Raw genomic sequence first — 21,386 nt, 5'->3', positions numbered from 1 at the left:
GATATACTACTTTTTTTTAACCTATCAAATTGGCAATTGAACTGTATGGTCAAAGGTAGTGAGGGGGCAGTCTCTAAAACTGCTAGTGGAAGTGTGCATTGGGCCCAATTTTTCTGGAAGGTATTTTGGCAACATATATCAAAAAACCTTAAACTGTCTTTTAACTCAGTAATTCCACTTCCAGGAATTTATCTTAAGGGGGAAAATATAGAGATATATAGAAAGATTTGTGAACAAAGATATTCATTGTAGCATTATTTATACAAGTGAGAATTGGGAATAAACTTGAATGAGCAGTGAGATTAATGGGTAAATTATGGTGTATTTAAGGGTGAATTATTATACAGCCATAAAACTATTTTTAAAGAACTTTTAATGTCTTAGAATGTTGAGTATACGATAAATGAAAAATTCAGGATATAGAGATATATAAGGATTCTAAATATATAAAAGATAAAGAAGGTACACACACACACACATATATATATATATTTTACACACATGGAACAATGCAAGAATTAGGCGTGCTGACCTCTGTGCAGTAGAAAATCCACATATAACTTTACAGTAGGCCCTCTGTATCTGCAGTTCCACATTCAGGGATTCAATTGAGCATTGCGTAGTATGTATGGATTGGAAAAAATCCGAGTATAAGTGGACCAGTTCAAACCTGTGTTGTTCAAGGGTCAACTGTACATACATAGATAAAGGACTAAAAAGAACTATAGGGCTTCCCTGGTGGCGCAGTGGTTAAGAATCCGCCTGCCAATGCAGGGGACACGGGTTCGAGCCCTGGTCCGGGAAGATCTCACGTGCCGCGGAGCAACTAAGCCCATGTGCCATGACTACTGACCAGTGCTCTAGTGCCTGTGAGCCACAACTATTGAGCCCGCGAGCCTAGACCCCGTGCTCTGCAACAAGAGAAATCACTGCTCCCTGCAACTAGAGAAAGCCCACGCACAGCAACAAAGACCCAACGCAGCCAAAAATAAATAAAAATAAAAATAAATAAATTTTTAAAATGGTAATAAAAATAAAAAGAACTATACTAGCAAGCCTTACTGAGTCTGTTAGGGGGCTGTCAGCCAATTGTCATGTCTCAATTGGCACCAAGGAATGTTTTGATGTGAGGCAATTATCTTATAAGATGTTAACCTCAGAAACTTAAGGCCTCACCTCAGATGTCACTTCTGTAGGAGCCCAGAATGGACTTAATATACATAAATTTGTATACTTCTTGAGTATATTCTTAACCCTAAATACTGCTTTGTGATAACATGTTCTACAACTTTCTTTTTATCTTTTGTGGAAAAAAAGATCTACCTTTTCAAGTTTAAAAGCTTAATGTATTGTACCAAGATTTGGTGAATAAATTAGTACTTACCATATTGATACATTTTCTGATTTTGATCATAGTGCCCCTTGGCTTTCATATTTCTCAGTTGAAGATTGATTTTAAAATGTAATCTCCAGTGACGTCTCCTTCAGCCTCTTAGTCATTCCATTTACGTATACTTCTCTGGATCTTTGTCAACATTGCTCTGCCTTTGTGGATTTATGGTAACCAATCATAACTGCATCTCAGATATAGCTAAATTATGATTTGTTAGAAGGATAGGAAAATACGTTCTGTTCACAGTCTTTTCCTTGTTGGCAGTAGAATTTGCAATCCCTCCCCGCTTTGCATACAAAAATCACATTGTCTTTAGGTAACATTCTGTAATTATTCAAAAATTTCTTTTTAAACTAGAAGCCATGCATCCTTTAGGTACAACTTAGATTTTTTTTCCTGTAAATGCTTAATTTTCATTTTTCCATGCTGCATGCTGTTAATACCTGCTGTTTTCCTGCCTGCAGTAGTTTAGGCGCTTGTATCTCAGTGGGCTCTTAGAGATAATTCAGAGTAAGAATCACCCTTTCAGTTAGTTCTGGTCTGGTGCTTAGAAAGCTTGACCTTATGTTAGTTGAAACGTGTCCCTCTGCAGTTTCCACTTTGGGCCTAATTTTGTCTACACAGGAACTGCCTGGAGCAACTCTAGTTTCTCTTCTGCTGGACAGCCCTGCAGATATTTAGACACCTTTCATGCTTGCAAAGTATTCTCTAAACTGAAAATACATCCTAGTTTTTGCAAATATTTTTCATTTGATATACTTAAAATTTTTTCCACCTCTCAGTTCCCTTATTTTTTCAACTTAGTGCAGTATTTCACTATCAGGAAGCTCATCATTCCAGCTGCAAAATGGGGAATTCTCTGTATACCTTTCATATAATTTATGAAAATGTTAAATATAGTATTTCTAAAACATTACCTAAGATCAATCGTCTGCTTATACTTCCCGGGGAAGTACCTCAGCATCCGTCCACCCATAGTTTTCTATGTGTCATGCCCTGTGTAAACCTGCCCCCTTTGCGCAGTACACGGTATGTCAGTCTCATAAACCACACCCTAGGGCTTCCCTGGTGGCGCAGTGGTTGAGAGTCTGCCTGCCAATGCAGGGGACACGGGTTCATGTCCTGGTCCGGGAGGATCCCACATGCTACGGAGCGTCTGGGCCCATGAGCCATGGCCGCTGAGCCTGCGCTCTCAGAGCCTGTGCTCGGCAACCGGAGAGGCCACAACAGTGAGAGGCCCGTGTACCGCAAAAAAAAAACCCCCACACCCTACCCACGGGAAATAGTCTCAACTCTGTGGCCACTCAGGCTTTTTAAAAATAGCCTTTTATGGGCTTCCCTGGTGGCGCAGTGGTTGAGAGTCTGCCTGCCGATGCAGGGGACACGGGTTCGTGCCCCGGTCCGGGAAGATCCCACGTGCCGCGGAGCGGCTGGGCCCGTGAGCCATGGCCGCTGAGCCTGCGCGTCCGGAGCCTGTGCTCCGCAGCGGGGGAGGCCACAACAGTGAGAGGCCCGCATATCACAAAAAATAAAAAAAAATTTTAAAAAATAGCCTTTTATTTAGACTCTTATCAAGACTTTTATAAAAGCCTAAATAAGTTATATTCACATACTTTCTCCTCAGAGAATTTGGGTAGACTGGTGTGGTGTAATTTCTTCTTTTAGAAGCCATGTTTGTCTTTTCCTCAGAAGGTTATTTATGCTGATATGTCTTCTGATCTCATCCTCTAGTAGAGGTTTGCCAGTTTGACTGATTTGAAGCTCACAGCCAGAGCCTTTCTCTTGAATAGATGGGAGTTATATTGATGGCATGTTTTTGTTCATGTTTGTTCAGCAAATATTTATTGAGTGCCAAAATATGACAGGAGTTGAGCAAGGGGCTGGGTAAATGTTGTTGATAAAAGGAAAGATCTGGATTCCGTCCTCTTGTGTCTTATTGGAGGTCACTTCTTTCAGATGACTGTCAGTAGGTTCTTCCTTGCAATTTTATAATTTTATACATAAATTCTTTTAAAATGCGAGTACTTTGGGACTTCATGACTACCTAACATCTGATATATTAGTTTGGAAGCATCTTGTTTGTTTAATGATGAATTTGATTCACTGTCAGTGATTCATATGCTTTAAAGTAGAAATAGATTTCTTCCTCATATCTTCTTCAGTAAGTATTGAAGCAAATTACAGTTAGGCCTGTCAGTTGTCTTGCTCTTATCACTGTTTATACCCTGTTTATCAAGTGCTCCATCCAGTCTTTATTCAGCATCTGGCTTTTTATATATTTAAACCACCTCTCTGTGGCTTTGCATTTTCTTGCAAGGTTTATTTATTTATTATATTTTTAAAAATATTTATATATTTATTTTATTTAGGCTGTGCTGCATCTTAGTGCGGCATGCGTGATCTTCGTTGCTGGCATGTGGGATCTTTAGTTGCGGCATGCGGGATCTTTTAGTTGTGGCACACGGACTCTTTGGTTGTGGCATGCAAACTCTTAGTTGCAGCATGCATGCGGGATCGGGCCCCTTGCATTGGGAGCTCAGAGTCTTACCCACTGGACCACCAGGGAAGTCCCTCTTGCAAGGTTTTAATTGTTGTTTTGCCTACATAGGCCTTAGTTCTCCTGATATCCTATAATTTATGGTATCTTATTGCTTTTCCTCATTTTTATTGTGTATTTTGAGAAAAGTTATTTTCCTTCTCCTCTCCCCACCCCTACTTTCCTCTGCTCCCCCCACACTACTTAGCAATTTAAACATTTTGTTTGAGCATCTGACTTTTTTGCTTTCTTACAGTCAAGTATTTTTAAAGTCCATCTCTATGCTTTGTATTACACATTTGCCTTTTAAACATAACTTTAGTTTTATCTAGCCAAAGTCTAGATCTTCCTTCTAAAATTGGGTAACCATATAATACATTTTTAGTTTTTCCTGACTTTACAGAATATTGGTTAAGTGTGTTTCTTATCTCTATTACTAGTGAGTCATATATGTCAGTTTCTGATTATAATTTAGAACCAAGTTCTATTATATATGTATGTCTTAGTAGGTTCTAATTTTTTTTTGAGAAAGCATTTATTGTGTTATTTAAATTTTTATATCAGTTCCCTTCAAAGAAGTTTTGTAGTGTTGAACACACAGATTCTTGAACCACACATCATTGTTACTATTGTAGTTTTCAGGCTTCTGAATCATTGAACTTCAGAGTTGAAAAGAAACCTTGGTTTATGTTAGTCAGGCTGTCTTGTTTTCTACATGAGGAAACTGAGAGCAGTGAAGTCATTTGCCCTAAGTCACGTCGCTGCTTGGTGGTAGAACTAGAACTTGAATGCCAGTCCAGCATTAATCACATCAGTCTGTTGATTGCTAGGGGACAGATTCATCTGCTAATCACACCTATATTGATTGGACCATGAAACAAAAATAAATTGTTGATTTATAGGGGCAAAAACAAAATGATCAATCTGGCTCGGAAATGAGTTGACTGATCAGCATATTCTTTCCTGTTCAGCACATACTTTTCCTCTCAGATCCTGTATTTGTGAACCAGGGCAGTTTTCTTTATACTCCAGGTAGAACTGGGAATGACAATGCCAAGTTTTTTCTCTTTGAACTACCCTTTTACAGAAGTCTTGCCAACCATCTGTTATAATATTCTTTGGGCAGAGTATAATATTGCTACTTTTGTTTAAGCTTTTATAATAATAATACATTCCAATCCTATCTCACTGAAGATAACCCTTCCAGTAATAGGATTTTGTATTCTTTAAACTCTTCACTGGCTTACTGATGTCCTAGTTTGTATCATTCCTATAGATGACTGATTTTATCTATGACGTGTTGTATCTTCCTCATTTCATTCTTACATAAAGTAATTTAGAATAATTTACTTGAGTAAGTTGAATAACTTGAGTTTGACAAGGACCTAATTTTTGCTTATATATACTGCTGGCAATGAGGTTGCAAGTGTAACATGAAAGCATATTAGTGCTCTGAGGTAATCTCTCAAGTGGAAATAAATTGCAGAATTAAGGCTTGTCTTCTGATATTTTTACGAGTAGTTTAACATTTTTTTTGCACAGTGAAGTTGTTTAGAAATTAAGTATTATTTTGGCTTCATCTTTTTTTTTTTACAGCTTTACTGATCGTCATTTCACATATCATAAAATTTACCCATTTAAAACATACAATTTTTTTTTAGTGTATTCACAGAGTTGTGCATCCATCACCACAAACTAATTTTAGAACATTTTCAACACCCCCAAAAGAAACCCTTTATCTATTAGTAGTCACTCTCTATTTCCTTTTGTCCCCTAGCCCCTGGCAACCACTAATCTAGTTTCTGTCTCTATGATTTGTCCTTGCTGGACATTTCATATAAATGGAATCATACAGTATGAGCTATTTTGGGACTAGCTTCTTTCACTTAGCATGTTTTCAAGGTTCATCTGCGTTGTATCATATATCAGCTTTTCATTCCTTTTCTGGCTGAGTAATGTTCCATTGTATGGATATATACCCCATTGTGAGGGTTCCAGTTTCTCCACATCCTCTCAACACTTGTAATTGTCTATCATTTTGATTATAGCCAGGCTGGTGGGTGTGAAGGGGTATCTCATTGTGGTTTTGAATTCATTTTTCTGATAGCAAATGATGATGGGCTCTTTTCATATGCTTATTAGCCATTTGTGTATCTTCAGATAAATGTCTATTTCTGTCACATTCTTTGCCATTTTTAAACTCCATTGTCTTTTTTTTTTTAGATGTTGGGGGTAGGAGTTTATTAATTAATTAATTTATTTTTGCTGTGTTGGGTCTTTGTTTCTGTGTGAGGGCCTTCTCTGGTTGTGGCAAGCGGGGACCACTCTTCATTGCGGTCCATTGTCTTTATTGTTGAGTCCTAAGAGTTCTTTATATATTCTGGATACAAGTCCCTTGTCACACATGAATTTTAAATATTTTCTCTTCATTTCATGGGCTGTTTTCATTTTCTTGATGGGGTCCTTTTTTTTGAAAAACTAATTATTTATTTTTGGTTGCATTGGGTCTTTGTTACTGTGCATGGGCTTTCTCTAGTTGTGGCTAGCAGGGGCTACTCTTTGTTGTGGTGCATGGACTTCTCATCGTGGTGGCTTCTCTTGTTGTGGAGCATGGGCTCTAGGATCGTGGGCTTCAGTAGCTGTGGCACACAGGCTCAGTAGTTGTGGCTTGCGGGCTTAGCTGCTCTGTGGCATGTGGGATCTTCCTGGACCAGGGCTTGAAGCTGTGTCCCCTGCATTAGCAGGGGGATTCTTAACCACTGTGCCACCAGGGACGTCCCTTGATGGGGTCCTTTAATGCACAAAATTTTGTAATTTTGACGAAGTTCAGTCTACTTATTTTTTCTTGTCATTTGTGCTTTTGGTACCATGTCTAAAAACCATTGTGTAACTCAAGATAATTAAGATTTATTCTTATTTTCTTCTAGGAGTTTTATGGTTTAAACTCTTATATTTAAGTCTATGGTACATTTTGAGTCAATTTTTGTGTATGGTGTGAGATAGGGGTCCCACTTTATTCTACTGCATGTGAATATCCAGTTGCCCCAGGACCTTTTGCTGAAAAGACTATCCAACCCCCACTCCTACCTCACTTGCCTCCCATTGAATTGTCTTGGCACCCTTGTCAAAAGTCAATTGACTGTGAATGTGAGTGTTTCTGGACTCTTAAACTATATTCCATTGATTTATATGTCTATCCTTATGCCAGTACCACATTGTTTTGATTTCTATAGCCTCGAATTAAGTTTGAAATCAGGAAGTGTGAGTCCTTCAACTTTGTTCTTCCTTTTCAAGATGGTTTTGGATATTCTGGAATTGAATTAATATGTAGATCAATTTAGGGAGTATTGCCATCTTAACAAAGTTATATCTTCTGATCCATGAATATGGGATGTCTTTCCACTTAATTAGGACTTCTTTAACTTCTTGTGTCAATTTTTGTAGTTTTCAAATTATAAGGTTTATACTTTCTTTGCTAAATTTATTTCTAAGTATTTTATTCTTTTTGATGCTATTATAAATGGAGTTTTCTTAATTTCATTTCAGATTGTTTGTTGCTATTGTATCAAAATACAATTGCTATTTATTTGTATAGTGATCTTGAATTCTGTAACATTGATGGATATGTTTATTAGCTCTAATAGTTTATTTGTGGGTTCCTTAGGATTTTTTATATACAAGATTATGTCATGTACAAATTGTAGTAGTTTTACTTATTCCTTTGTAACCTGAAAGCTTTTAATTTATTCTTTTTTGCCTAATTGTCCTGGCTAGAATCTCTAGTACAATATTTCTTTAAAATTTTTATTTATTCATTTATTCACTTATGTTTGGCTGCATTGGGTCTTCATTGCTGTGCGCGGGCTTTTCAGAGCGGGGGCTACTCTTCGTTGCAGTGTGTGTGCTTCTCATTGCAGTGGCTTCTTGTTGCAGAGCATGGGCTCTAGGCACACGGGCTTCCATAATTGTGGCACACGGGCTCAGTAGTTGTGGCTTGCAGCCTCTACAGCACAGGCTCAGTAGTTGTGGAGCATGAGCTTAGTTGCTTTGCAGCATGTGGGATCTTCCCGGACCAGGGCTCAAACCCGTGTCTCCTGCATTGACAGGCAGATTCTTAACCACTGTGCCACCGGGGAAGCCCTCTAGTACAATGTTGAATAGAAGTGTTGAGAGCAGACATCCTGGTTTTGTTCCTGGTTTTAAGGAGAAAGTATTCAGTCTTTCTCCATTAAGTATGATGTTAGCTGTGGGTTTTTCATACATGCCTTTTCTCACGTTAGGAATGTCTCCTTCAGTTCCTGTTTTTATCATGAAAGGGTATTGGATTTTGTCAAATGCTTTTTTTGCATCAATTGAGATATCATGTGGTTTTTATTCCTTATTGATATGATGTATTGCATTAATTGACTTTCAGATATTAAATCAACCTTGAATTCCTTGAATTAATCACACTTAGCAAAGGTGTACAGTCCTTCTTATGTTGATGGATTCACTTGCTGGTGTTTTGTTGAGGATTTTTTACATCTATATCCATAAACGATATTGGTCTGTAGTTTTCTTGTGATGTCTTTGTCTGGTTTTGGTGTCAGGGTAATAACAGCCTTATCAAATAAGTTGAGATGTATCCTCACTTCATCTTGAAATAATTTTGGTTTAATTTTGGACATTCATTTAGCAATAGTAAATTCTAATTGTCTAATTACTGAATGAAGATAATAGTTAATACAACTAATGTTTAAGATATTATGAGTTATTAAATTTGTGGCAACCACAAGAAATCTAGAAGCCTTCCCACGGGGCAAGAGCAAATAGTTGAGAATGAAAGAAAGATGTAGGGCTTCCCTGGCGGCGCAGTGATTAAGAATCCGCCTGCCAGGCTTCCTTGGTGGCGCAGTGGTTGAGAGGCTGCCTGCTGATGCAGGGGACATGGATTCGTGCCCCGGTCCGGGAAGATCCCATATGCCACGGAGCAACTAAGCCCGTGCGCCACAACTACTGAGCCTGTGCTCTAGGGCCCATATGCCACAACTACTGAGTCCACGTGCCACAGCTACTGAAGCCCACGCTCTCTAGAGCCTGTGCTCCGCAACAAGAGAAGCCACCTCAATGAGAAGCCTGCACAGTGCAACAAAGAGTAGCTCCTGCTCACCACAACTAGAGAAAGCCCGTGTGCAGCAACGAAGACACAATGCAGCCAAAATAAATAAATAAATAAATAAATTTTTTAAAAAAGAAAGACGTAGAATTAAATACAATTGGACCAAGTCACAAATTTTCCTTTTCTTGACCTTTTCCCTATCTTGAGGCATTCAGGGTAGAGGTTCCAAGTCTGGCACTTCAGATCCTTGTCTCCTACTTGGTTCCCTTAACGTCTTCTCTTAGTTTTATTTTTGAGGTACTTGTTTTGTTACGTCATTCTAGTTATGCCATAAATAACACCTAATTTTAGCATTCTTAGGGTGGTCTACAAAAGCTTCCCAAAAGGGCCAGAAGAGAGTTGAATTGGAAGAATAAAGAACTAAAATTTTGCTGATTGTTCTCTTACTACTTCTTGGCTTTGAATTCTGTTTAAAATATCAGTGAATAGGAAGGATTTTTTTTTTTTTTTTTTTGGCTACCACATAGTTTATGATGGTGATTTAGCATTTTTTTCCAGAGGTACTATAGTGTTTAGCATCCAGTAGACACTCAGTAAATGTTTATGAATGATTGGGAATTAATAATAGGGCTTTAAGGGGATATCTAGTTTTATTGAAAAATCAAAGAAAGTCATTCAAGGCAGGAATACAAGTATTACTGTTGTCATGTTATAAAAATTCAATGCCCTAGCCTAAATGTTACCAGCAAGATCACATTTTGACATTGCCACCATAGAAATTCTAGGACATGTGAGTAGGTTTTCTCCTCCTCTACACAGAAGGATTTATTTATTTATTTATTTATATTTTTTATAAAAGATGTAGTTTCATTAGGCTATTTGTTTTTGTTGTTGTTCTATTCGTTGAAGCTAGAGCTAGATCATTTGAGACAATTTTGTTAGATAAATTTGTTTCTAAATTTGATTGTGAGAATTTGGAATATGGCTGAAAATACTGAATATTATGTTCTATTATTTTTGTCAGTCTAATTCAGAAATGAAAAAAGATTGCTGTAAAGAAAATTATATATGATTTCTTAGTAAATGAGTGACAGAGATAAGAGGTAAGAACAGGGGCTTTAGCATTTACTGAATTCCAGTCATGTTCTCTCAGTAGCTTATGGTCTCATTTATAATATTGTACCCACAACAATTTTTACATTAGATGTTTTCAGGTTTCATCATCTGTATAAAGGAACTACACATTCAGGGGTTTGGGGCATGCATATTTATCTACAAATGCTTCTCCTAAAGTACTGTCAAGATCTGGGGTTGTCCAAAGCAGCTTGTCACAAAAAGAGCATTTCTCTGAAGACTCCTTCTCTATCTTGAAAAAATGAGAATTTTGCATTTTGTTCTGTAATATATTTGTGTTTATTTTAACAAAAGTTTGTCTGATTTTACTATAATCTTTGATTAAATCGACACTCCAGCAAGATGTCTCCTGTCTATTGAGTGTCTTCAGTTACTTCCTAGTCCATAGCTGTATGCTGCACACTACATGAGAACCCAGTTCAGGAATCCAGGAATCAGTGGATTAAAAAGTAACGTCCTTTCCAAGAATGGTGTGCCTCTCTATTGGAGGGAACAGGTGTGATGTGCTATCTCCATAATCCCTAGGTTCACTATGCCATCAGAGCAAGATTTTAGAAGTTGCATCTTAACTTTGGACTCAGCAACTCACTTAAAAATTTTTTTTTAATGCCTTTTGCCTTGTGCACTTGTTGCCTCCTTTTCTCTCTCTTTTTTTTTTTTTTTTTTTTTTGCGGTATGCGGGCCTCTCACTGTTGTGGCCTCTCCTGTCGCGGAGCACAGGCTCCAGACACGCAGGCTCAGGGGCCATGACTCATGGGCCTAGCCGCTCCGCAGCATGTGGGATCTTCCTGGACCAGGGCACGAACCCGTGTCCCCTGCATCGGCAGGCGGATTCTCAACCACTGCGCCACCAGGGAAGCCCGACTCCTTTTCTCTGTGAACATTTATTCCCCTTCTGACTCTCTATCAGGCCCTCCACAACTTGGGTGCTCACAGCTGCCTTGAAGTTCTCCACGTTCACCTTTACGTATCATTTCGAAAAGAAGCCAGACAGTTTCTTGGTAAATTTGGGGCATGTTCTGACATTTATTATCTAATACAGTGTTTAGGTCTTAGGCAGATTCCTTCATTTGACATTGCCTTATCTGCAAAATCAGTATATTAAAATACTCCTGTTATGTTTGGTCAATTAACTTTTTTGGTTAATTCTAATTATTGGAGAATTGTAAAATGTTCTTTACTAAAGTTCAAAGCATTAGAATTTATTAAAATCCACCTAAATAATCAGTTTATTTAATCAGTAGTTTTTTGTATGTTTGTTTAATTTAACTCCTTGAGAAACTTTATTAAAATATTCATGTAAAGTTCTGGTTAAACTACGTGTATTAGAAGTCAGTGCTTGTGTAGCTACTTTGAAATGTGGGACTGCAGAAGAGAAAACCATCAATCTTGGATGTTAAGTCTTAACATAGCTGATGGCCTGGGAGAACCTGACTTGTTTCTTTAAGTGATACAGTTGTATCCAGTTGAATTTTAGTATTGTCTTCTTAAATATCCCCAAATAAATTATTTCTAGATTGAGCAGTGCTTTCAGGGTTAATCTGTAACTTTAGTTACTGTTCTCCGTACTAACACGGTTAAATCGTGAGTCTGCCTAAAGATTAGTTTTTCTTCTCAGTGAGTTACTGGATCACTTCTATGGTGAGATGGTAAGATAATATCTTTCTCTAAATTCCAGAGCCTATGTATCTTTAGTATGAGGAAGAAAATTATCTTGTTTTGGGGTGGGATTGAAACTAAGGAATACCATGCATTCTTATAATACTTTGTCATTGACAGGTTTTTCAGATGCCTTAAGTTGTTTAATATTACTGCAAGTTTGTTGCTATTGGACTGAATACATAAGAATATATGATATTGTGAATTAGTTGAGACTTCCATTTCGTGAAAAAAAGTCTTGATCTTTGTGCTTTATTGTAATCAATGTGAGGATTTTCTCTTACTTATCTTTGGCCAAATCTTGATACTGGTGAAACTGAATTGGTAGTATTGTTCAGGTTTAATACCTTTGTCATGTTTGCACTACTTATTCTCCAGGTGAGTAGTATGTTTCTGTTGGGATGCTCTAACTCTGGAAGGCAGGTGATACAGTGGGGAAAGTGAGAATTGGAGACTGACACCTGGATTCCAGCATGTGTTCCAGCTTTGGCTTTGGCCAGTCTCCTTTCTCTTGGCTTTATTTTCCTGATAATAAAATCTGGAGGTTTTTATTAGATGGCCTTCCATATTCCTTCTAATATCCAAAATTCTTCTTTTTAAATTTCCCAATTTTGGTTCAGTTTATCCTGGCTTTCTACTTCATATTTAGCTGGCTGAATATTAACATGAGAGCATGCACCAATTTCAGTTTAAAGATGTTTCTTCCATGATGTAATTTTAATATTGTCTTATATAGATTGATGTGTTCATTTCTGTGATATCTGGACTAGGGCCCTGGGATGCAATGGCAAATAACAAAAACTGGGTCCCTGTCCTTTTGAAACTAAATGGTTTAGGCTTTAGGACTTTCTCTCCTGAGTTACTTTAATAATTTTTTTTTTTTAAAGTACAACACAGAATAATCCCTTGTCCTTTTGAGATTGGTTCGGACATATGAAATACTGAATTTGTGATAGAATATTCTGCTTAGGAATTTCTGAGTTGTTAGAAAATATATGGTGAAGAAGTTAAAGAGTGCCTTTTTGGAGTATGTTTATTATATAGACCAGGGTAATAAATCAGAGAAGTTGGAATAATCATAGTTCCTGCTTTTAAGAGCTTTGAGGCTGGCTTCAGGAGGCAAGATTGGTATATGAAAACAACCTCAGAGGAATTACAGAGAGCATTTAACCAAGAGCAGGGTAAGGGTAATACAGTGCCAATTATCTACATTATTGTTATTATTACTGTTTTTCTGTTTCTTTCTTTCCTATTCTATTATTTATCCGGCTTGCAGAATCTTAGTTCCCCAACCAGGGGTCGAACCCGGGCCCATGGCAGTGAAAGTGCCAAGTACTAACCCCTGGACTGCCAGGGAATTCTCTTATTACTGTTTTCTTGAAGGAAAAATAAATTAGAGGTGGACTGGGGGAGAGGAATGAATGAGGATTGGTGGTGAGGAGGGATGGTCCTCTTTTTTGGGGCAGAATGAACACATAGATAAAGACATGGATGGGTACAGAGTTGTGTATATGAGGAAAGGACTGGTCTATAGGTTAAATAAAATATGACAATATAAATTATCCATAAAGTATTTTAGAGTATACAAATACTCTAAAATATGAGAAAATAATCAGTATGTTTTTGACTTCAGGTATAGGAAACCTAATTCAAATTGGCTTAAACAATAAAGAAATGTTTGTTGTTACCTTGGTCTCATGTAGCTGGAAGTCCAGAAGTCTTGCAGATGTCAGGATTGTTTGATATAATCATTTAATGCTGTCACCAAGGACCAAGGTACTTGCCAGTTCTCCATTCTGCCCTCTTTGATGTTGGTGGCGTCTTCAGACTTGCTGTAAGGTGACTGTAGCAGAACATGACACTGTGAAGTGTCATGTTCAGCATTACCTGAAAAGGGACTGTTTTCTTCCTCATTTCATCTTTAGGACTGAAGAACCTTTTCTCACAATTCTCTATTGGAGGCATTCCAGTGGGCTTCCACTCGTGTCACGTTGGCCAGGATTACATTTCATGCCCATTCCCAACCAATCATTGGCAAAGAGAATGGGTTGAAACTAATTTACTAGGATAGAGTGGATATTGGAGGACAGTCAATCACAATGATTATTCCAAGAATGATTTGGAAAATGAGTAGTATGTGTTTTTTTTTTTAAAAAATTATTTATTTATTTATTTAGGCTTCATTGGGTCTTTGTTGCTGTGTGTGGGCTTTCTCTAGTTGTGGCAAGTGGGGGCTACTCTCGGTTGCAGTGCGCGGGCTTCTCATTGCGGTGGCTTCTCGTTGCGGAGCATGGGCTCTAGGTGCATGGGCTTCAGTAGTTGTGGCATGCAGGCTTCAGCAGTTGTGTCACGCGGGCTCTAGAGTGCAGGCTCATTAGTTGTGGCGCATGGGCTTCGTTGCTCAGCGGCATGTGGGATCTTCCCGGACCAGGGCTTGAACCCATGTCCCCTGCATTGGCAGGTGGATTCTTAACCACTGCGCCACCAGGGAAGCCCCTGTGTGTGTTTTTAATCAGCCTTGACATCCACTGTGTTTTGGGGGGAAATTTTAAGAAAATGTATTTGTCTAAGATTTTTGTGTCTGTAGTAGCTCACTTTTGAATGTCCTTACTTGGAAAAATTGGTGTCTGAGCAGAAAGACATCTGATTCGAGATAACAATGTAAAACAAATTGATTTAAGTGCCATAAAGACTGTGAAATCCCTACTCTTGGGCTAAGCAATGAGAAAAGGGGAAAGTGGGGATTTATTTTTACCCAAAATGCATGTTTAAAAATGAGCATTTCTACCTCTTAATCATTTGAAAAGAATGTATTTTATAACCTTGGTTATTTGGGGGCCTAATTAAATCTGATACTTGAGTTTTAAGAATCGAAGCAGTAGTAAAATTAATTATTTTGTAGTGTCTTTGAACATAATATTTAAGTATACACTGCAAAGGGCTATGCCTTATTTGGTATTTTCATTCTGCTCATTTGGATTTCAGAATCCTCACGTTAGGGCTCTAGTTCGCCATCTATTGGTTTTAGAATTGTGTTCAACACTTTTCTGCTGTATTTTGTGGAATAACTATTTATGTGGAGATGTGTGTATACATTTTTCAATCAACTAAATCCCCCCCCCCAGGATCATAATTTAAAAAGCCAAGATTAGGATCTCTTTTGGATGTGTATACAAATATGTATACATATATTTTTTTATTCTTGTGTAATTTGACCCTGTGACTTTCTTTTGATATTTGAGAACCATGACTATGATTGAGAGTGATTTTAAGGGTACGAATGGAAATATAGGTGTAGATGCTGTAGGAGCTAGTGAGTTAGAGTTTGTGGGAGGGCAAGCTGTTAGGCTGTTTTTTGGCCTGACAGAAGTGACGCATACCACCGGATATTGGTTTTGGTAAGCCACAAAAAAGTATTGAGCGTTTCTCATCTTCCTTTTTGGTAGTAGAGCATACATACCTTTCTCATCTGCTGCATTTGATGATTTAATTGTTGGAAACATTTTTCTTGTTCTGTAATTTAAAGTAATATTTTGATGAATACCAGAGTTCCTTTTTTAAACCTCTAAGCACTGGATTCATCTTTTGGTAACTTTTTCTTTCGTTTTAAAGGATAGTGGATTATAATTTGTGTAAATGTGACACTTCGCATTATATTGCTGAATTTTTTTAATCTAGAAAAACTTCCATTATTTTAAGGCCCTATTTTGGAAGAGGAATAAAATACTGTACTGACAAACTGGTCATGAGAAATGATAAAGTGCCACCACTTTCAACCAACTCTGGTAGGAAAGTGGAAGTTTGCTTTTTGTTGTGAGATTTGGGTTTCTCTATGGAGTTCTTTGTTAAACTTTTAGCATAGCAGTGAACTTCCTTTTGGTGGAGACAGGAAGCATAAATACTCATTGTGTAATGCTATTTGCCTGCTTTGGTGGATCCGCCAAGCCGTGACACCCAAAACCAGACGCGTGCTTCTTAACGAAAACTACAGTTCCCAGCGGGCCTGGCGCTTGTGGGCCATCACTTCCCCTCTCGCTCCCGGCTGTCCCTTCCCGGGCTGGCCCGGCGCGGGCCCTGGCCCGCGCCTGCGCAATGAAGACGTGCGCTTTTTTTTTTTTTTTTTTTTTTTTTTAACCCTGTCTGTTGCTGATCGCGGTGCTGGGGCTAGTGCCCGGGCGTGCTGCAGTGTACGGAGGCTGGCTGCTAGGACAAAGGGCGGCAGGAAGCGGTTCACTGGTCAGGGAGCTCCCCACTTGATTCAGCGCACGTTTAGCCCCGGAATAATGTGGTACCGACGGCAGTAGCCTATTTACTACCCAGTACAAACAGTTCCTCGCTCACGTCCTCTTGCTCTGTCGCGCCAGCCTGCCTTGCCCCTCATAGCTGGCGCGCGGCCTTGCCAGCCCAAGCGCGGAAGGAATGTGACGGCGTCAGTGCCTCAGGTTAGCCTCACCCCAGCCGGAGCGAGGGTCTGCTCCCGTCTGCCGCAGTGCCGCGTGCCGCCGCCGCACGTCTGGGAGCTGCTGGGTCCCGGCGCCGCGGCCTCCGCAGCTGGAGGTGCAGAAACAGCGGCCGCGGCGAGGAGCCATGACTGAGGCGGCGGCGGCGGCCGCGCCTCCTGGAGGCTCGCGGGGGCGGCGCGGTGGGCGCCCCCTGGCGGCGCGCCGGGGCGGAGCGGCCCTTCGCCGCCGCAGCCGCAGCCGGCGGAGGCGCTGCTGTCCCTCCTCCCCGTGTCCCCGGCACTCGCCCGCTCGCTCGCTCGCTCCATTCTCCCTCCGCTTCAGATTAAAGGGGGGGAGGGAAAAGAAGCTCGGCCGCCATTTTCCCAGTGCCGCCGCCACCGCCGCCACCGCTCGCCGAGCCGGCGGGAGAACCGAGCACCTTAGCGAAGCCGACTCGTCTCGCCGCGGCGGTGCGGGGGGCGGCTGGAGCGCTCTCCCCGGCCGGGAAGAGGCGTCCGGGGGCGGCGGCCGGGGTGCGGGCTTGGGCTGCAGACGGCGGCGCTTGTTTGTGCGGGGCGGGGGGGCGGCTTCACTCTCTGCCCCCGCCCGCCCGTCCTCCCGGCCGGGCTGTGGTCCCCGGCCGTGCCCAGGCCCCGCCGGAGCCGAGGAAGGCCGGAGAAAGAGCCCGAAAGAGAAGAAAAAGCGGCCGCTCCCCGCCGCCGCCGCCTTCCCCTCCCCCTCCGCCTCGCCCCCCCGCCCGGAAAGTCAGGGCGGCTCCGGGCGCCGGGGGGGAGGAGAGCGGCGGGCCCGGGCCGGAGCCGCCGCCGCGCGCCCCCGCCCGCCGCCGGCCCTCGGCGCCCAGGCCGGGGGCTGTTTGCAAACTGCGCCCATTTTGTGGGGCTGAATCCGCCCGGGCAACGCTCTTCCATCACGTGGTAGGTGCTGCTGCTGCTGCTCCTCTCCTCCTCCCGCTGCCCTTTCTCCTTCTCCTCGCTCTCCCTGTGGCTCCCATTTCTCCCTCTCTTTGTTAGTTGTAACTAGAAAGGCAGGGCCGGGCAGGAAAAATCCCCGGAACTTTAAATGGCCTCTCCGGGCTTCCCCGCTGCGGGTCCGAGGCTGGGAGTCGCCCCAAGGGCGGGGGTGTGCGGGGGCCCTTCCCCACCAGCTGCCGCCTCGTTCGCCAGCTTTTCGTTTGGCGTTCTATTTAAAAATGCGGCCTTAAGAACACGATTTATTCCGGTTAAAAAAAAAACCCAAACAAACTCTTGCTCTCGCCTTGAACTTCTCTTGACTGCAAAAGGCCTTTCTCTGGCCGAAACACACATCTTGCGCGTTTCACGGTGTGTATCACAACTCTGATTGTTTAGTGAGATGGTTACTTGTTTCATTTATTTATTTTTGTTGCCTGTAAATTGAGGTCACTTACGTTTTCAGATCTAGTCTCCCTCAGGCGGACGTGTTTTTTTTTTTTAAAAAAAAAAAAAAAAACTAAAGAGGAAGAGACATTTATTTGCTTTTAAGTGAGTTTGGGGGGGCCTGTTTTCCGGCTGACTGTCTTTTGATTCACAGCAAATAATTTGATTGTTTTCCATAGGATAAACAGCCTTACCCTCATGTTTCACTTAAAAATCCTTTTGTTTTCCGTTGTCGGGATCCCAGTGTGGTTTCTTTGGAGAAACATGTTACTTAACTATTGCTTATTGATTGCCTCAGGGGAGAAGGGGTGACATGATGGCGCCACTTTAAATTGCTCTCTTTCCTCCTCCTCCGTTTTTCCCCCTTTTATTCTGGAGGTCACTGGAGCATTTTTCGTGACCTATTAATAAACTACTTGAGAGTGTTAACAGTACAACTAGTCGGGCTAGAGTTTGGTACCTTAAGGGTCGGGAGACCCGAATCCCAAGGTCCCCAAAGTTCCGAGAAATCTTCCTAGTCCTCCTGCCTCGCCTCCCTCCCCTCCATTCACAGTCCTGGTGTTGCCATCTCCTTTGTCACGTGGCTAGCAATCATTGTGTTTTTTGTTTGTTTTGGGGTGTGTGTTTATATTTTTAAATTGTAGCCCAGGAGAACTTCTCTCCTCCCCATTAGAGAGATCAAAACGTTTTAGTTTTTTTAGTTTTAAAATCGGAGAACATTTATAATAAACGATAAAATTACATAATCTTTGCCTTGCATAATCATGATATAGTTATAGGTTGTTACTGAACTTCGTTTCTAAAGCACTTGCACGTATGGAAAGTAGAACATTGGAATATGTTTTCCATTTCTCAGGATAGTCTAGTATTTTCCCTGCTTTTTGGGTCCTTTAAAGTAACCACTATTTACAAGGGCTTAAGTGGGTGTGTTTTCCCCTCCCCCCTTCTAAAGGCTATACTTAGTTCTTTTTCTAGCATACTGTCTGACCAATTTAGAAATTTTCAATTGTCTACATGCTTGTCATTTAAAACTATTTTTCTTTTCTCGCAACAACAATGAACACTTTTGAGTAATAATTGTTTTCTACCTGAAGGTATTTCATTATGTTTCTCTTGCGTTTTTGATCCAGAGAATTTTTTTCTGCTAATCCTATAGATTTAGAAGAATGTTGTTCTATTATGTTTCTTCATATCAGTTTTCCCCATAGTTGGGTAAATTCCTATTTTATAAAATACCGAATACATTTCTGTGTTGTTTCTACAGAGCTTACTAACCGTGTTTCCAATTTGAAAAAAGATCTGTTGTGTGTTCAAAAAATTTCAAAAAGTAAATATGAAATATAGTGATTCTTGTGTGCATTGATTCGTTTCCTCTACCATGTATGTTTTCAATGGTTTTGGGCCATTTTCTTTGCTAACAGTTACATCATGTCATGTGATATGTGCAGTGTGATGTGTAGTTCTAAAAATAAGGCAAGGTAAAAATGCTCATCCCTTGGGAATCTAAAAAATGTATTATAAATGTGGGATAACTATCCTCAGTCATGGAATTCTGATTTCGATTTCCTCTAGGTTTATCCTACAGAGTATGCAATTCCTTTGACCTTTAGCATATTTGATGTATTTGTTAGTGATCTCATGATTTGAGGTGGTCAATTTTTTAATTTTCAAGCGTGTACCACTTGGAGGGAAACATAGATGTGACAAAGATTCTTAACATTTGTATTGTGGTAAAGATGATTGGTCTCTGATGACTGTCTCAATTAAGTATTGATAGAGCCTTGAGGTATGGTGAGGTTTGGGTCCTTTTATCTTTGTGAATCTCCTTAAGTGAGGTATTTGGAAGTGTTGCTGCATCTTTCCTGAAAGTCTTATTCAGAATTTTCGTGTTTGACTTTTGTGCTTTACCAAAGTGAGGTGTTAAATCTTTGTATGATTTTCTTCCTGCCTACACATGTTATTCCTATCGTTAAACCTGCAGAGCACACGTTGATTGTTAGGTGACTTATCATTATCCTATTGAGGAAAATTCTGGAAGCTAGAAAATGAGTAAGCCTTAGTTCACTTTTCACTTTTATCAAGGTGAGAAGAAAGGAAAATAACCATATTTTTCTTCTTCAAGCACTGTCAGTACCTTTCCATTTCTAGTCATGCTACACTGTAACCAGTGTCTCTACTACCCTGGATTTTATCGGATTGATCACAGATTTTAATTGTATTTTAAAGTGAGTAACAAGTTATAGATTTGTTCTGTTTGATATAACCTGACTCATGTAATCTGTAAACGTAGGGCCATTGTGGTTGATGATGCTGATTTGAGAGGGTATTTTAGTTAGGAACTTTTTTGAGTAAAGCTTAGTTACCTTGTTAGAGTACTAGAAAAGCAATTTTAAAATGTGAAAAAACTTACTAATCCATGTTGGATTTTCTAAATAATAGTCATTTGAAAGTACTGTGTTTAAAGAATATTGCTTATTCCTCTTATATTGAGTCATCTTCCTTGGGTGGGGGGATTGGTAGGGGTTATTTCTTTCTTCTTGGCGAGGTCATTAGACACAGAAATTAAGTGATTTCCTTCCTGGAGAGAGAGAGACTTTTTAATTTAATTTTATTTATTTATTTTTAACCCCAAACATCTTTCCATCCCCTTGAGTTTGGAAAGGAGGAACTAGTGCAGACTGAGTATGTGGTCTTCAGTTGATTGCCCCAGAGCAAATCTCATTATTGAGTGGTTCATTTAGAGTTTCAAAGCACCTTTTCTTTGCCCTCTTTCTCTATTTTAAGTAAGTTTCTGCCTTGATTGGTTAGGTTGTTTTGGGTCTCAGGAAGCATATTTTACATTAGTGCCTTTTTACTTGATCACTTTATGAAAAAGTACAGGTGCAGGTGACTCAAATAAAATGGCCCCAAACACCTGGCCTTTTTACTGTGACAGTGCAGAGAGTACTTGGACCACTTCCTTTCCCTAAAAAGGACTTTAGCTATTTCTTGGAAATCTAAATTGTCTGGATTTTGAGTCTTCATGTTGCTTCTGAAGATGTATGTTTAAATTTATAGTTTCTATCATAATAAATTGCATATTAACCTCGGCATACTAAAAGCCGTGCAAAAATATTCCTGCCAGAGTGTGATAATTCATGACACAAAACAAGACACTTTCATCAGTACTTCCCATTCCCTGAAATGTGAGATCAAAACTCAGTGAACCGCAGTAATGCTTAGAAGAGACAATATGAATTTAAAAAGACAAATATTACACTGTGATAGAGGTCACCAATATTTGAAGGCCACAAGAAGAGATAAGAAAGAAAGTGGTGTCCTTGGGTGTCACTTGCAGATTGTGGAGAGAATTGTGGCTCATAGGAAAAGACCAGTATATATGATTGGGAGGGTCACTATTATTTATTAGTTCGGTTATCATTTGTTCCTGCATTATGCCCTGTGCCTGTCTTTTAGGATGTAGGGTAAAATGTATAGGAGAAAATAAGCTGATAGGTATGATTTACCAAAAAGCTTGGTCTCCAAAAAGAACTGAAGTAGATGTTTTTCTTCTTTGTGTGTTAAGCTTTTCTTGTCTTTAATCAAATAAAAGTAAAGCAAAAATGTAGGGTGGGAGGAAACCGACTTCAAAGTAGAGAGCACAGTTCATATTTATGAATGAAAAACAAACTTGGGTAGTCTGAAAGAAAAACTTAAGGATTGTATATGT

At 40.0% G+C, this 21,386-nt stretch overlaps 1 protein-coding gene across 3 annotated transcripts in view; it reads left to right on the top strand.

The window, feature by feature from the left end:
- Positions 1-21,386, top strand: part of KANSL1 (KAT8 regulatory NSL complex subunit 1) — a 191,351-nt gene that overhangs the window by 11,331 nt on the left and 158,634 nt on the right. The window contains exon 1 of one of the 3 annotated variants that reach the window (XM_059048721.2): positions 17,087-17,197. The exons of the other annotated variants lie outside the window; for them this stretch is intronic. The gene's annotated coding sequence lies outside the window, so the exon portion shown is untranslated. Of the gene's footprint in view, positions 1-17,086; positions 17,198-21,386 lie in introns of those variants that run through there. 3 annotated transcript variants of the gene reach the window in all.

The sequence above is a fragment of the Kogia breviceps genome, chromosome 19 (genome assembly GCF_026419965.1).
Source record: "Kogia breviceps isolate mKogBre1 chromosome 19, mKogBre1 haplotype 1, whole genome shotgun sequence".
NCBI lineage: Eukaryota > Metazoa > Chordata > Mammalia > Artiodactyla > Physeteridae > Kogia > Kogia breviceps.
This window is presented reverse-complemented; position numbering and strand designations above follow the sequence as displayed.